Source organism: Pristis pectinata, chromosome 10 (assembly GCF_009764475.1).
Source record: "Pristis pectinata isolate sPriPec2 chromosome 10, sPriPec2.1.pri, whole genome shotgun sequence".
Taxonomy (NCBI): domain Eukaryota; kingdom Metazoa; phylum Chordata; class Chondrichthyes; order Rhinopristiformes; family Pristidae; genus Pristis; species Pristis pectinata.
In genome coordinates, this window is record NC_067414.1 from 13,487,130 (window position 1) to 13,504,964 (window position 17,835).

Genomic DNA, 17,835 nt, shown 5'->3' on the forward strand with positions numbered 1-17,835 from the left:
GAGAGAACAGCACTCAATGTTTCAGGTCAATGACCTTTCATCAGAACTGGAAAAGTGAGAAAACAAGAAAACAAGGGGGAGGGGTGGAGAAAATGTCAGTGATAGGGTGTAGATCAAAGTTGTCAACGTAACCATTATTTTGAATTCCAGCAGTTAGACCAGAAAAGAAATAAAGGAAAAAAACTGTAGCTGAAATAGCAATTAATATCCCTGGAAAGAAAACAAAACCTGGTTACCTGAAATTGTTGAATTCAGTATTGAGTTTGGAGGGCTGCAATGTGCCCAAACAAAGAAGACATGCTGTTCTCCAAGGCCGTGTTGCAAAAGTGCACATAGTCAAAGACAGAAAGGACAGAGTGAAGTGGGAGAGAGAATTAAAGTGACAGGTTATTGAAAGCTAAGTTCCCACTTGCAGACTAATCAGAGGTATTCTACCAAGCAGTCACCCAATTTACATTGAGAAACAAAGTGCTGAGGGTTCACATTTTTCTTACTGGGAACATATTTGGTCATAATCCTAACTATCTCCTCAAAAAGAAAATATTGCAGATGCTGGAAATACTCAGCAGATCAGATAACATTGATGTAGAGAGATTAAGATTTCAGGTCAATTGCCTTTCATCAGAATTTAGAAAATTAGGGATTAAAACAGCAGCTTTTAATGTGCAGAGAAAGGTGATATTTTGCACACCAGTGCCTTTGAGGTATCCTCCCTTTTCTTTAATGGTGGCACCCCCTCCATCATAGTTGACAGGGTTCTCCACTGCATCTCCTCTATTTCCTGCACTTCTCCTCTCACTCCCCTCTGCCAGCCAGACCTGTGATAGGATCCCTCTTGATCTTGCCTTCACCCTACCAGGCTCTACATTCAATGGATCATCCTTCATAATTTCTGCCACCTTCAACAGGATTCCATCACAAGACACATCCTCCCCTCCCCTCAACTTTCAGCATTCTGAAAGAACCGTTCCCTCTGCAACTCCCTAGTTCACGCTTGCATTTCCACCTATCAGGATCAGGTTTATTATCACTGACATATGTCGTGAAATTTGTTGTTTTGCAGCAGCAGTACAGTGCAAGACATAAAGACATAAAAATTATGGTAAGTTACAAAAATAAATAAACAGTGCAAAAGAGAAATCTGATGGTGGAGGGGAAGAAGCTGTTCCTGAAAGGTTGAGTGTGGGTCTTCAGGCTCCTGCACCACCTCCACGATGGTAGTAACGTGAAGAGGATATGTTCTGGGTGGTGAGGGTCCTTAATGATGGATGCTGCCTTCTTGAGGCACTGCCTCTTGAAGATGTCCTCGCTGGCAGGGAGGGTTGTGCCCGTAATGGAGCTGGCTGAGTCTACAACCCTCTGCAGCCTCTTGTGATCCTACACATTGGAGCCTCCATACCAGGCAGTGATGCAACCAGTCAGAATGCTCTCCACCGTACATTTGTAGAAATTTGCAAGAGTCTTTGGTGACATACCAAATCCCCTCAAACTCCTAATGAAGTAGAGCCGCTGGCGTGCCTTCTTCGTGATTGCATCAATGTGTTGGGCAACTTTCCTCATGACACTTTCCCATGCAACTGCAGGAGATGCAACACCTTCCCTTTTACCTCTTCATTTCCTATCATCTAGTAAACCAAACAGACCTTTCAGGTGAACCAGGAATTGACTTGCACTTCTTCCAATTTACAGGTTGTCCCCAGGTTACAGCAGAGTTCACTAACTATGAAGTGTTAGTAACCTGTCACGAACCAGCAACAAAAGAAACACACTGAGCATGATTTAGTGTTAAAAACTATTTTATTAATTACTACTTATGATAATACGTAAGATAAAAGTAAAAATGTTAGTATGTTAGAATTCAAAAAATGTTAAACCTCAAACGTTAACCCCAAAACTAAACTCTTCGTGTGTGTGTGTGACAAAGTCCAAAACTCCCAGTTCCGGAATGGTTCTTAAAGTTCAGTTCCGCAAGCCATAAGGTGAAACATGAGCAAGGGCTTCTTCAACAACCACCGTTGTCTGAAGATAAGACGTAGACGTAGAGAAACATAGAGAGAGTACATATGAAATCCAAATGTTCCACGATGGAACCCAAACGACACTTCAGTGTTTACTCGGTAGTGACTTCCTCACCCCGAAAAGCATCCGAACCGTGGTCGTCCACACATAAATACCTGTTTCCTTCTACAGGTCAGCAACAAAGTGAACTCCACCGGATTACTTCCAACTTCCATACATGGATTTCAGTGGCAGACACAGTTATTGTTTCTCATCCATCGATAGAGAAAACAAGCAGGCTGGTGTCTCTCTCCCTTCTCTCTCTCTCTCCTTCTTCTGACTTCTTCAACAACGTCATTACGTCCTTTATCTTCTATTGACATAAGCACGCCCCACACACACATACACACACACTCTCTATCTTAAAGGGACTTTCACTGAGTCCGTAACAAACCTGAACAGCTTTCAAGTCAGAAATGTGGCTGTGAACTGAGTTCCCAAGCAACAAATCCTTCCCACCAGTCTCCCAAATGCTCATTCGTATGTATGGGCTGTACATAAGTCGGGTGTTTGTAAACTGTGGAGGACCTACATTATATTGTATTCCGTGCTCACAATGTGGTCTCCTCTGCACTGGAAAATTCAAAAGCAGATTGCCTTCTTTGTAGAATATATCCATTCAAGTTGCAAGAGTGAACCTGAACATCTAGTCTTCAGTCACTTTAGTTCTTTGTCCTTCTCCTGCTCCCCGTCCTACGCTGTCCACCAACACCTAAAGTAAGCTCGAGGATCAGAACTGTATTTTTCATCTGGATGTAGTCTGGGTTATTAAAGGGGAGTTCTTAACTACATGGCTGTTTGTACACTTGTGAAGCCTGTCATGCCCGAGATGTCACCTGTTCCAAACTGAAATCAGAGTAGGCATAATCATTTCTTTGTGATTACAAAGCCCATATGACCTCTCTGGTCAGCACCAAATTGAGAGACATAGAAGAGATCTACTGCAGCCTTTTGGAAAGATCCTGTGGTAAGGAAATGGAGTCAAGGTGATCTTCATCTCAATGGGTACAGCAGTCCAGACATGAGACTCTAGCCAAAGGTATTCGTGCAGGATATTATATCTTATTGATGATGGTCTTAGAAAACCTGAGCCTGCAAACACATTGTTCATCAGAGAGGTCCAAGTAGAGTATGGTGTCTCTGAAGACTGTATGGGAGCAGATAGATTGCCATGTTCTAAACCCATCCCAAGTGACCAGCTGGGTAAATAATGTTACCTCTTGTAATAGACAGCTATGAGTGATGTCACTATTGAGGCACCCCTTTAATGAGCGTCTCAGCAGCTACATACTGGAAAAAATACTCGTCGTTAGTTGTAGCAAACATTGTGTTTGACCTCCCTTTCTTTGGCCTCTACCTTGCTGCAATGGATAAGTTGAAGGTGCAGCACCTCATCTTCTGTCTGGATATGTTGAGGCCCTTGGGTCTTAATGCTGAATTTAATAATTTTTTTTTCCTATCCCCTTCCCCCACCTCCACTTTCTCTCTCTCTCTCTCTCTCTCCAAATGCAACTATTCTGTTTCAATTGTTCCTTTTCTCTTCTATCTCTAACTGTAGCTTTTTTAAAGTAATTGTTGCCTAGGCAACTTTGGTCTGCATCCTATCACAGACATTCCCAGTGTTCTCTCCACTCTGTCTCTCTCTGCAACTTAAAACACACTTGTTTTCACATTTTTCCAGTTCTGAAGAAGGGCCCTTGATCTCTCCACACAGATGCTGCTTGACTTACTGAGTGTTTCCAGTACTTTCTTGTGGATTTTCATAAGCTGCAGTTTTTTGCACTAGTTTATCCAACCTTTTCAAGTTGCTGAAGTATGCCTTCTTCACCAGCTGCAAACTGCCACCTTCAAGGATCTTGTATATCAAGGTCTCTCTGTTCCTCAATGATCCCTAGGGTCTCTCCATTCAATGTGTATGCCCTATCCTTATCAAACACCCCAAAATGCATAACCTGGCACTTATCAGGATTATATTCCATCTACCATTGCTCTGCCCATCTAACCAACTGATCAATATCATCCTGTAGCCTAAGACTACCCACCTCACTATCAACAAAAACATCACTTTTTGTATCATCTGCAAATTTACTAATTATACTTTACATATTCATATCCAAATTATTAATGCATTTAACAAAAGGATTTAACAAAACACAGGATCCCTGATACAGTATGTGGACAGGCCAACTAGAGGAGAAGCCATACTGTACCTGGTACTAGCCAATGAGCCTGATCGGGTTTCAGATCTCTCGGGAGAGCATTTTGGAGACAGTGACCATAACTCCTTGACCTTTACCATAGCCTCGGAGAGGGGTAGGAGCAGATATGAGAAAGTATTTAATTGGGGGAGGGGGAATTATGATGCTATTAGGCAGGAATTTGGGAGCGTAAATTGGGAACAGATGTTCTTGGGGAAATGCACAGTGGAAATGTGGAAGTTGTTTAGGGAGTACTTGCATGGGGTTCTGGATAGGTTTGTCCCATTGAGGCAGGGTAAGGATGGTAGAGTGAAGGAACCGTGGTTGACAAGAGACGTAGAATATTTTGTCAAGAGGAAGAAAGAAGCTTACCTGAGGTTTAGAAGGCATGGACCACACAGGACTCTGGAGAGTTACAAGGTAGCCAGGAGGGAGCTTAAGAATGGATTTAGGAGAGCTAGAAGGGGGCATGAGAAGTCCTTGGCGAAAACCCCAAGACTTTCTACACTTATGTGAAGAATAGGAGGATAACTAGAGTGAGGTTAGGACCGACCAGGGATAAAAGAGGAAACATCTGCCTGGAGTCGGAAGAGGTAGGGAAGGTCCTTAATGAATACTTTGCTTCAGTATTCACCAGAGAGAGAGACTTGGACATTTGTGAGGATGGCATACAACAGGCTGATACGCTAGGGCTGATAACCTGGGAATTACAGACCAGTGTCTTACTTCAGTGGTGGGCAAATTACTTAGAGACAGGATTTATCAGCATTTGGCGAAACATAGGCTGATTAGGGACAGTCAGCATGGCTTTGTGAGGGGCAGGTCGTGCCTCACGAGGTTGATTGAATTCTTTGAGGATTTGACAAAGCAACTCGATGAAGGTAGAGCAGTGGATGTGGTGTACATGGATTTTAGTAAGGCGTTTGATAAGTTTCCTCATGGAAGGATCATTCAGAAAGTCAGGAGGCATGGGATCCAGAGAAACTTGGCTGTGTGGTTTCAGAATTGGCCCGCTCATAGAAGACAGAGCGTGGTGGTAGATGGAGCGTATTCTGCCTGGAGGTCAGTGACCAGTGGTGTTCTGCAGGGATCTGTTCTGGGACCCCTGCTCTTTGTCATTTTTATAAATGACTTGGATGAGGATGTGGAAGGGTGAGTTAGTAAGTTTGCAGATGACATGAAGGTTGGTGGTGTTGTGGGCAGTGCAGAAAGTTGCTGTAGGTTACAACAGGACATTGATAGGAAGCAGAACTGGGCTGAGAAATGACAGATGGAGTTCAACCCGGAAAAGTGTGAAGTGATACACTTTAGAAGATCGAATTTGAAGTCAGAATACAAGGTTAATGGCAGGACTCTTAGCAGTGTGGAGGAACAGAGGGATCTTGAGGTCCACGTCCACAGATCCCTCAAGGTTGCCACGCAAGTCGATAGGGTTGTTAAGAAGGCGTATGGTGTATTGGCCTTCATTAGGCAGGGTAATGAATTCAAGAACTGCAAGGTAATGTTGCAGCTCTATAAAACTCTGGTTAGACCACACTTGGAGTATTGTGTTCAGTTCTTCGCTTCATTACAGGAAGGATGTGGAAACTTTAGAGAGGGTGCAGAGGAGATTTACCAGGATGCTGCCTGGATTGGAGAGCATGTGTTATAGGATAGGTTGAGTGAGCTAGGGCTTTTCTGTTTGCAGAGAAGGAGGATGAGAGGTGTACAAGATGATAAGAGGCATAGATCGAGTGGACAGTCAGATACATTTTCCCAGGGCGAAAATGGCTAACATGAGGGAGCATAATTTTAAGGTGATTGGAGGAAAGTATAAGGGGGATGTCAGAGGTAAGTTCTTTTACACAGAGAATGGTGGGTACGTTGAACGCACTGCCAGCAGAGGTTGTGGGGGTAGATACTTAGGGATATTTAAGAGACTCATAGATAACCACATGAATAATAGAAAGATGGAGGGCTATGTGGGAGGGAAGGGTTAGATAGATGTTAGAGCAGGAGAAAATGTCGGCACAACATCGTGGGCTGAAGGGCATGTACTGTGCTGTTATGTTCTATGTTCTAAAAGGTCCTAGGACTGATCCCTGTGGTATACCATTGGTCAAAGACTTCCAATTCCAAAACAGTGCCTCCTATTACCAAGCCAATTTTGGAAGCAGTTTGCCAACTTGCCTTGGATTCCATGAGCTCTAACCTTTTGGATACATATACCATGAAGGATCTCGTCAAAGACCTTTCAGAAGTCCACATAGACCTTACCACCACATAACCGTCATCAATATGTTTTGTCACCTCTTCAAAATTGGTTGGACAGAATCTCCCCCTAACAAAGACATCCTTGATTAATCCTGGCCTTTTGATATGTAGATTGATCTTGTCCCTTGTAATTTTTTCCAATAACGTCCCTACCACTGATAATGGACTGTAAAGCCTGTGATTACCTTGCTTATCCCTGCTGCCCCTCTTGAATCTGTCAGGGCCTGAGCAACCGCCTCCCTTGGATTCCATAGCAGCCTGGGATACGTTTCATCAGACCTTGAGGATTTATCCACCTTTTAAGCCTGTTAAGACATCTAATACTGGTTCTTTTTTTAATGTTGCGGAATTTCACTGAGTCCTCCCTGAATTCATCAACCATAATGTCCTTCTCCTTATAGTCCTAATGAAAGCTGCCTGCTCTTATTTTTTTTGTTCCCTGGCTAATAAAAGAAAGCATTCCAAATGACTTTTTAATCACCTTTAAGGATTATGCTATCTTTAAGAATCTAGGGGCATACACTTCAAAGTCCCTTTGTTCCTGAGTTTTGCTCAACATTTATAGTGCATCTTCTAGCCTTGTTGTTCCTTCCAAATGCATTATTTCTCACTTGTCTTTAGCAGTTCTATCCCTTTCTCGAACTATGTTAATTCTACTGAATGATGATCACTCCCACAAAAATGCTCTCCCACTGATAATCCTTCCCCCTACCCAGCTTCATTTACTAAATCCAGAATTGCACGTACTCATATGAGTTTGCAAAATATGGGGTACAATAGTTCACCTTAATAAAATTTATGAATCCTGTGCCTTATGTGCCTTTTAGTCTGACTGCTCCCCATTAATATTAGAGTAATTGAAATCCCCACTATTACTGTTCCAGTTCTTTTCAGAACTTTTGCTCTTTTTTTTGCTTTTCTATCTCTGCTGGACTGTTTAGAGGTCTGCAATGCACTCTAAACAGTGTGATTGCTCTTTTTTGTTCTTTAGTTCTGTATACCATGTAGGAACTCCTGGTTCTTTCTTTGTTCTGCACAACATTGGTGTAGGAAGTGTCATCGCTTCCTGCAGCTTGAGCAAAAGCTGACATCACTATGGTCTATCCACAAGGGTGAGCATATTATAGAGCACACATTTCAGGACTCAAGCCAGTGCAGGTAGAAGGGCCTGGGTTACTATCAGACAGGAAGCAGCTAGTTTACTCACAATACTACAAAATAAATTGTAAGGTCATACTAACTGCAAAATTTAACTGAATTCTGGAAAGAAATCAACCCCTTAAGATTCCCTCATACTCTAAAGTTTCAAGATCAATACTGTGTCGTGGAAGTTACTCCATGGAACTGGGCTCCTTGATACTTCATGCATTAGTTAAATCTTCCTGTATTTCCATAGGTAGAATTCTAAACTCAATTTTTCTTAATTTAGTGTTTGCATTAAGAAATTCTTTTTTCTTGCACAATCATTCCTTTTGTCATTTAATCTCCTCAGCCTTCCCACCTATCACAGATACTTATTGTTCTTTCCTCCCTTCCTTCGCCCTTTCTTGGTGTCTTAAGGCTTGTTGAACTATTCTCAATTCTGAAGGAAGGAAATTGACTTGATATATTAACTCCATTTCTCTCACAGGTGCTGCTTGATCTACTGTGTATTTCCAGCTTTTGTTACTTTTGTTTCTAAGGCAAAAGCCCACTGAATGGCAGAAGTTGTTTACGGTTAAATTTTTTCAGTAAGTATCTGATTACTCACAGATTTCCCAGGTTGTCCCTTTTCACCAACTGGTCCAGGAGGTCCTGTGGGAACATCTCCATAAAGAGGGCAAGCATTGATACATTTTCTTCTCACCATACTTGTATATAGTGACATCTGTTCAAGAACAAGTCTTTTGCAGACCTCAATCACATGACTGGCAGGTAGAATGGGACCCTAAAATAGATAAAAGTGGTACATAATTCACCATAAATATTACATGTGCGGTATGATACCTTGATTTATAGTTGTATTAGATCATAGTTGTATTGGATCATCACGCTGCTATCGTGCTGAAAATGGCAAGAGTTCAAAATATCAATTTATTTTTAAGTAAAGATTTAGTTTCTAAAAATCTATTTGAAAAGATGTTGAAAGATCAGAGACACAATAGATCAGGCTTATCTACAATCAGATAAAGTAGCTGAAAACCTAATTTGTTAAAGTACAGTTGCTTAGAATTGAATTGCTTCTCAGTAGAAATGCTAAAATTTTGCAGTGTGGTCAAATGTACTGTTATATGTGTGCAAATTTTGAGTGCATGACTGTTTTCAAGTTGTTAGTGCAATGGGAATTATGGCGTAAATCAGCCACTTGGAATAAGCTGGAAGGTATGAAGTTCAGAGTGACATTGACCTTGGCCTTCATTGGCAGAGTAGTCTGGGCACACATGCACAGCTGTAGCTCCATCCACAGAAGGAAACAGCCCAGAAGGCCGCTCAGAAAATCTTAGTTGTGCATTATCTTGCCTTCAAACCTTGGAACTAGAAACATGTCTCCCTGAATGGCTCAGGGGTCTCCAACACTTGTCCTACTGCTGCAGCTCATGTGGCACACCAAAAGGGAAGAGTCACAGTTAAGTGGAGAAACAGCAATGGACTTCATCCAAGTCACTATATGACCTTACAGCAGCCTCACATGTCACCACGTAATCTCCGCAGCATTGTACAAAAGTAAGTGTTCATTGGCTGAGTGCATTTCAAATACTGCTGCTGTAGCAAATGGAGTTCTTTGAAGACTTTGTTCTCTGTAGGTGGCCAACAACTTTTCTGGGGGAGAAAAATGTGACCCAATTTCAAGTGGCAATGCTCAAAATGAGCAATACACTGTGGACAGCGTTACTTGGTGCACATGCCATGTGCTACACTGATAAGGTGCACTTGTGTTTATAGAACCACAGAACCATACAGCACAATACAGGCCCTTTGGCCCACCATGTTGTGCCGCCCTTCAAACCACACCTAAGACTATCTAACCCCTTCCTCCCACATATCCCTCTATCTTAAATTCCTCCATATGCTGATCTAACAATCTCTTGAACTTGTCCAATGTATCAGCCTCCACCACCACCCCAGGCAGCGCATTCCATGCACCAACCACTCTCTGGGTGAAAAACCTCCCTCTGACATCTCCCTTGAACTTCCCACCCATTACCTTAAAGCCATGCCCTCTTGTTTTGAGCATTGGTGCCCTGGGAAAGAGGCGCTGGCTGTCCACTCTATCTATTCCTCTCAATATCTTGTATACCTCTATCATGTCTCCCCTCATCCTCCTTCTCTCCAATGAGAACAGCCCTAGCTCCTTTAGTCTCTCCTCATAATCCATACTCTCTAATCCAGGCAGCATCCTGGTAAATCTCCTCTGTACCCTCTCCAACACCTCCACATCCTTCCTATAATGAGGCAACCAGAACCGGACACAGTACTCTAAGTGTGGCCTAACCAGAGTTTCATAAAGCTGCATCATCACTTCGCGGCTCTTAAACTCGATCCCCCGACTTATGAAAGCTAACATCCCATAAGCTTTCTTAACTACCCTATCTACCTGTGAGGCAACTTTCAGTGATCTGTGGATATGAACCCCCCAGATCCCTCTGCTCCTCCACACTGCCCAGAATCCTGCCATTTACCTTGTACTCCGCCTTGGAGTTTGTCCTTCCAAAGTGTACTACCTCACACTTCTCTGGATTGAACTCCATCTGCCACTTCTCAGCCCAGCTCTGCATCCTATCAATATCCCTCTGCAAACTTCGACAGCCCTCCACACTGTCCACAACACCACCAATCTTTGTGTCATCTGCAAACTTGCTAACCCAGCCTTCCACTCCCTCATCTAAGTCGTTAATAAATATCACAAAAAGTAGAGGTCCCAGAACCAATCCTATGGGACACCACTAGTCATAGCCCTCCAATCCAAATGCACTCCCTCCACCACAACCCTCTGCTTTCTACAGGCAAGCCAATTCTGAATCCACACGGCCAAGCCTCCCTGGATCCCTTGGCCTCTGACCTTCTGAAGAAGCCTACCATGCGGAAACTTGTCAAACGCCTTACTAAAATCCATGTAGACCACATCCACTGCACTACCCTCATGAATCTTCCTGGTCACCTCCTCAAAGAATCCTATCAGGCTTGTGAGGCAAGATCTTCCCTTCAGAAAACCATGCTGGCTGTCCCTAATTAGTCCATGATTCTCTAAATGCTCATAGATCCTATCTCTTAGAATCCTTTCTAACAGCTTACCCACCACAGACGTAAGGCTCACCGGCCTGTAATTCCCTGGACTACCCCTACTACCTTTCATGAATAAGGGGACAACATTGGCCACCCTCCAATCCTCCGGTACCATCCCCGTGGACAACGTGGACTCAAAGATCCTATCCGATGGTTCAGCGTTCTCCTCCCTTGCCTCACAAAGCAGCCTGGGGAATATTCTGTCAGGCCCCGGGGACTTACCTGTCCTAATATTTTCTAATAACTCCAACACATCCTCTCTCTTAATATCTACATACTCTAAAACATTACCCTCACCAACACTGTCCTCAGCATCATCAAGACCCCTCTCCTTGGTGAATACTGAAGAGAAGTATTCATTGAGAACCCCACCCACTTCCACAGCATCCAGGCACATTCTCCCACCTTTGTCTCTAATCAGACCTACCTTTACCCTAGCCATCCTTCTGCTCTTCACGTACAAGAAAAAAGCCTTGGGATTCTCCTTAACCCTACTCGCCAAAGCCTTTTCATGTCCCCTTCTCACTTTCCTCAGTCCTTTCTTAAGTTCCTTCCTTGCTACTCTATATTCTTCACGAGCCCTGTCCAATCCTTGCTGTTTACACCTTATGTATACTGCCTTCTTCTTCCTAACTAGTTGTTCCACCTCTCTCATCACCCACAGTTCCTTCACCCTACCATTCCTTCTCTGCCTCACTGGGACAAATTTATCCCTAACATCCTGCAAAAGATCCCTGAACATCAACCACATCTCCATAGTACATTTCCCTTCAAAAATGTCACCCCAATTTACACTCCCAAGTTCTCGCCTTATAACCTCATAATTCACCTTTCCCCAATCTTCCCATCCTCTTTGCTCCTATCCCTGTCCATGACAATTCTAAAGGTTATGGAGCAATGGTCACTGTCCCCCATACGCTCACCCACCGATAGATCTCTCACCTGTCCTGGTTCATTACCTAAAACTAGATCTAAGATGGCATTCCCTCTAGTTGGCCTGTCAACATACTGTGTCAGGAATCCGTCCTGGATACACCTAACAAACTGCGCCCCATCGAAACCCTTGGCACTAAGTAGGTGCCAATCAATATTTGGAAAGTTGGAGTCTCCCATTATAATAACCCTGCTATTTTTGCATCTTTCCAAAAATATCATGTCCAGAAATGCCTGTGGTTGAATTTCATAAACAACAAGATTTTTGCAGAATAATGTTTTCATAATTTACACACAAGACATCAAAATTTAATCGCAAAGTATTTAAAAGCAGTACTATGTGATCCAATCTCTTGGCAAATAACCTTTGTAAACAATGTAACCATTGCTGTACCTCAGATTTACTGGATATTTATAATATAAATATTCTCATTGCAGACATATTTCTCTACCACCTTGATTTATCCTATACATTATGATGCAGGATATTTCTTTTCTCACAAAGACACGAAAGGTATTTGGAGTAATGTGAATGTATATTGTTTCATATGTCAAATTTTACTTACAGGAGGTCCAGTGGGTCCAGAAAATCCAGGCAAACCTGTATCACCAGTTATACCACGTTCTCCAAGTGCACCCCTATCGCCCAGTTCTCCGGGAGGCCCTCTTTTGCCCTTGAGACCCCTTGGTCCAGGATCACCTTTATCACCTGGCTAGAAAATAAAGTCAAGATCTTCAAAAGTGATGACTTGTATTTGTAAGGCATGTTAAATTGGAAAGCATTCTAAGGCATATGAAGAACAGAGATAGCAGAAGGAGGGAATCTAAGTCTCGGATAAGTTGATGAGTTTTATGGAAGGAAGTACAGTGTCGGAATTGCAGAACATGGAACCTGGACAAAGGAAATCACAATTGCCAGTTATGGGGTGAAGGGAAAGGGAGGCGACTTAATGCTAAGAAAACTTATGCAGCACATCAATCATGCATTCTGTGATTCACACAGTACATTACATCAGCATGTTCACTGACATTTGTTAATGTACAAATAAAAAACATGCATTGAAAACACAGAAGCTAATATAAAAGCATGCTTATTTAATCATAGTATCATTTCTGCAGACCAAAAGGGATCGTACTTGAAATAATTTAAACTTGAATGCTACTCATTATCAAATGTATTTGAATAAGAAACTGGCACAAATTCAAACCCTATTACAAAACATAACATTGTATTGATGGGAAGCGTAGGCTGACTACTTAGTAAGGATCAGTTGTGATTAATCAGGAGCCAGATAAAACAGAATGGAAGCTCTGCATTATCCGTCCTACTTATTTATGTAGCATGCAAGATTTAGTTGATATGTTTTTAGAAGAGTTTGACACAGCACTGAGCAAACTGTTAGCTCCTTGCATACAAAACTAAAGTGTAGTCTGACCGTTATTAATCATTTAACATCAGAAGTCAATCATGCAGAGCCAATGTTTGGAACACAGTCTGTTTTTCATTATATGGAAGAACAGTGACACCATCTGTGAACATTTCATCTTTCACAGTTGCTCTTCTATTATTTCAATGGAGACTTTGGGTATCAGACTCCAACAAAAAAATCATGGCTGGATTTAACATATGGAAAATTTATAGGCAAACAAAATGATTCCAAAGCTTAATATTCATGATTCTATTTACAAAGATCAGTGGGCATTAGCCCAGGAGATGCAGTTGGCAGTCATGGCAGTAGGTGTCCTATGTTGTTGCAAGGTGCTCCATAAATTACAGCAGGCACATCTCTGAGGAATAAGCTCTCAGTGTCCACTGTAAAGAAAATAAAATTGGCACTTATGCAGGTCAATATGTTAGATTCAAATATAAGTGATAGACCTTCTGTGTCTCCTGCTGTCTACCATTGCCTATCCACTAGGACAGCAAATCAAGGAACAACATAAAATGCAATCTATGTGGAAGGGAGTTGAGAGAAATGAGGTAGCCACTGATCTGTTAGTTGAACATTAATTGTGGGAAAGTTCCTGGAATTTATCATTGGAGACCATGCACATGGACATGTCACAGTTTATCCCAGTCTATCAATAAGAGACAACATGGATTTGTAATTGGTAAGTCATTCCAGAATAATTTTATAGAATTTCTTGTGTTGGTTCGCAACATGCTGGAAAGGGCAATCTATATGGATATTGTCTTTATGGACTTCCAGAAATTTATCAGCAAAAGTGAGAATATTTGAAACTGAGAGGTTGTTGTTGCATTGGTAATTGCATTGGAGGTAAGAGACAAAGATACAACTCCACATTTAGGATTGTGCCCCCTTCTAGTTTCTGGTTCAAAAGGAAACAATTTCTTTTTCCATACCCATCAAGTTTCTTTATCATTTGCCTTTACTAAATGATCATAAGAATGTCTTTACTTACTTCTCCTTTTGATCCTTTTTCTCCTTTTTCACCCTTAAACAAAGTACATTGAAGGGTATCATTACTATGATGATTTCTTCTTAGTATCGCTAATTGTAATTTTACAAGTAACATTTTTACATTACCTTTAGACCTTCAAAACCTTGTATTCCCTTAGCACCTTTGTCCCCCTGAGAGATAATAAGGGTTAATTTTCAGTATTTGATTTATTTTAATTCTCTGCGAAAAATAAAGGGTATATTGCAAGAAACTACCCTCCAGTCAGTCACAGTATTGTTTTATTATTCAGATCTTTGACATAAATACTCACCATGTGTTTGGTATCCTTTAAGAAATGAATGTGGGTTAAAATTTAACTTCAACAGGAAGGTGAAACTGATGGTCATGGACCAATTGCATATTATACATCTCAAACCATTAAATTTTATGAAAAAGGAGATCAGGTGGGGTGTAAATGGTTGATCAGACTTCTTCTACCTGTATGTTACTCTGCCAGCATGGAATTCACCACCAGAATTCCCAGTCTGAAGTCTTGGAAGCTATGATATAATAATGTTGAGCAAAGCTTAAAAAGAGAGAAGTACATTAGCATTTATTTAGTACCTTATCACATCTTCTGGATTTTCAAACTCCTTTTAGTGTCAGTGGATTACTGATAAAATACCTTTACTATTGATGCATTGAAAAACTTCTAGATGGCAAGATCCTACAAAAAAACCTAAATAGCCAGAATTCTTTTCTGAGTGTAGGTTGAAGGAGGTGGGCCAAGATGGTATTTTGGGATCCTTTTAAGGTTTACCCATGCAGGAAATCAATTTCAGCTTGGCAGGTTTTATGACAGGCATCAATTTCATTAGAGTAGATGTCAAGAGTAAATTGTTTCTGCTGAGATGTTTCAGTATGTAAAACAAGATCCACCATACCTTTACTCCATTCGGTCCAGGGTATCCTACATGACCCTTCAGGAAATGTAAACATTAAAACAGGTTGTCACGTAATACAACATGTAAACTAATGAAAATATTGATCTGTAGAAAGAACAGTACTTGGAGATTATAAAGCTTACCTGATTTCCAGGGTACCCAACAATCCCAGGCCATCCAGGTACTCCTGCATTACCTTTATGGCCTTTTGGCCCCTATTGTATAGGATTAAAAGATCATGTAAAAATTGATGTTTAATTCATGATAAAAGAAACAGAGATATGACTACAAGGTTTACTGAGTCAAGAAATGTTTTTTATGAATACCTTAAATGGCCAAAACCCTGTGAAAATTCTTTAGCAACAATTTTCTCAGTGTGTGTAGCAGCAAGTTGGAAAGACTCACAGGACAATGATATGGACAGTACTGCTGTGTCCCTGGCACTTCTGGCCTTTATGATACAAGAATCAGGATTCATTGCTGTAAAGGAAGGTTGGTATGACCATGGCACTGTATACAGACAGTTTAGTTGGGGTCCAGATGCTATGATTGTTGAAAATAGTCCTTTAGCCTCCAGAACTAGGACACCTGATCCTGCATTGAATATCTTTGTCAATATTTGTTTCCTTAGAAAGAAAACAGATGGGAAGTATTGCTCCATGTTTTCTAATACTTGTGCTTCAATATTGATATATGGTGGTGCATGGGCTGTCCAGGGACTAGTTGATGCAACACCTTTGTTTTCTCAACATTAATGCCATCGGCATTCAACCCATCAAACAAGGATTATGCACAAGCATGAGAAAAGGATTCAGAACCTCACAGAGAAGCAGCAATTTATCCTCCATAATATCAATATACATTCCTGAGAACAGTCTCTCCAAAATTGCAAGTATGCAAAACTAAAGGGTGCTTGAATGAAAATCTGTCAACAATACATCTGTATCAGATGCACAGGAGGTATCACTGAAACCGCTGGGGAGGGGGCAGGGGAATTAGGTTGCTGGCAGGAGAGAAAGAAAAGAGGTGATTTTTTTTTTAATTTTGTTTTAAAATAATGTAAGATTTTCAAATGATTTTCACTTCTCTATTTCAATTGACCATTTTTTTCATAGCAGTTACACATTCCACTTCCAGTTGCAACAATGTGTTAATGCAATTTAATAATAGAACATAGAGCAGTACAGCACAGGAACATGCCCACGATGTTGTGCCGAACTAAGTAAATTAGTAATCAAATGCCCAACTAAACTAATCCCTTCTGCCTACACAATGTACATATCTCTCCATTTCCTGCACATTCATGTGCCTATCTAAGAGCCTCTTAAATGCCTTCATCGTATTTCCCTCCACTACCACCCTTGGCGGCACATTCCAGGCACCCATCACTCTCTGTGTAAAAAAAAACTTGCCTGCACATCTCCTTTTGAACTTACCCCCTCTCACCTTAAATGCATGCCCTCTGGTATTAGACATTTCAACCCTGGGGAAAAGATACTGGCTATCTACTCTATATATGCCTCTCATAATCTTATAAACCTCTATCAGATCTCCCCTCTGCTTCCGTTGCTCCAAAGAAAACAACCTAAGTTTGTCTAACCTCTCATAGCACATGCCCTCTAATCCAGGCAGCATCCTGGTAAACCTCTTCTATACCCTCTCCAAAGCCCCCACATCCTTCCTGGAATGGGGTGACCAGAACTGAATGCAGTATTCCAGATGCAGCCTAACTAGAGTTTTATAAAGCAGCAACATAACTTCCTGACTCTTGAACTCAATTCCTCAACTAATAAAGGCAAGCATGTCATATGCCTTCATTACCACCCTATCAACCTGTGTAGCCACTTTCAGGGAGCAATGGACTTGGACCCCAAGATCCCTCTGCTCATCAACACTGTTAAGGATCTTGCCATTAACAGTGTACTGTCCCTTTACATTTGATCTCCCAAAGTACAACTCTTTACATTAGGCTGGGTTAAGCTCCACCTGCCATTTCTCCACCCATATCTACAACTGATCTATATCCTGCTGTATCCTTTGCCAGTCTTCTATGCTATCCACAACACTACCAATCTTTGTATCATCTGCAAACTTACTAACCTACCCATCTACTTTTTCATCCAGGTCATTTAAACAGCAGAGGTCCCAATACAGATTCCTGAGGAACACCACTAGTCACAGACCTCTAGCCAGAATAAGTCCCATCGACCACTACCCTGTCTTCTATGGGCAAGCCAATTCTGAATCCAAATGGCCAATTCACCTTGGATCCCATGCATCTTAATCTTCTGGATGAATGAGAATGATAGAAGAAAAGGAAGTATATCTGCACAAAAGTTTTTTTTTCTATCCTCAAGATCCAAACCCAAAACCATAGGAGTGAAAGTTGATTTAAAGCATGTTTTCCTATATGGTTAGAATAATATTTGAAAAACAAAATGCTATTTGTTCTTATAGATTCTGGATTTTTCCTGTGAGTGCTGACACAAACAATCCGGGGTGCTTTGTAAATATCAACAGGAACTTAGCAAGAGTGACCCAAAGTGATTGATTCAACAATTATCTTCACTCATTGTAAATTAAAATCTCTATTCCCTATAGATCAGAAGTGGTTTCTTCTGGTAATTCAGTTAGCAGTAAATATTGAACAAAGATTTCCTGCATCTTCAGCTATTGTGAAATTCAAATTCAAAATCACGATCAGAGGAAATCTTGTGACATACATAAACATTTTTATTAATATTAAATTTGGAGCAATTCAGAGTTAAGATATCAGAATCTCG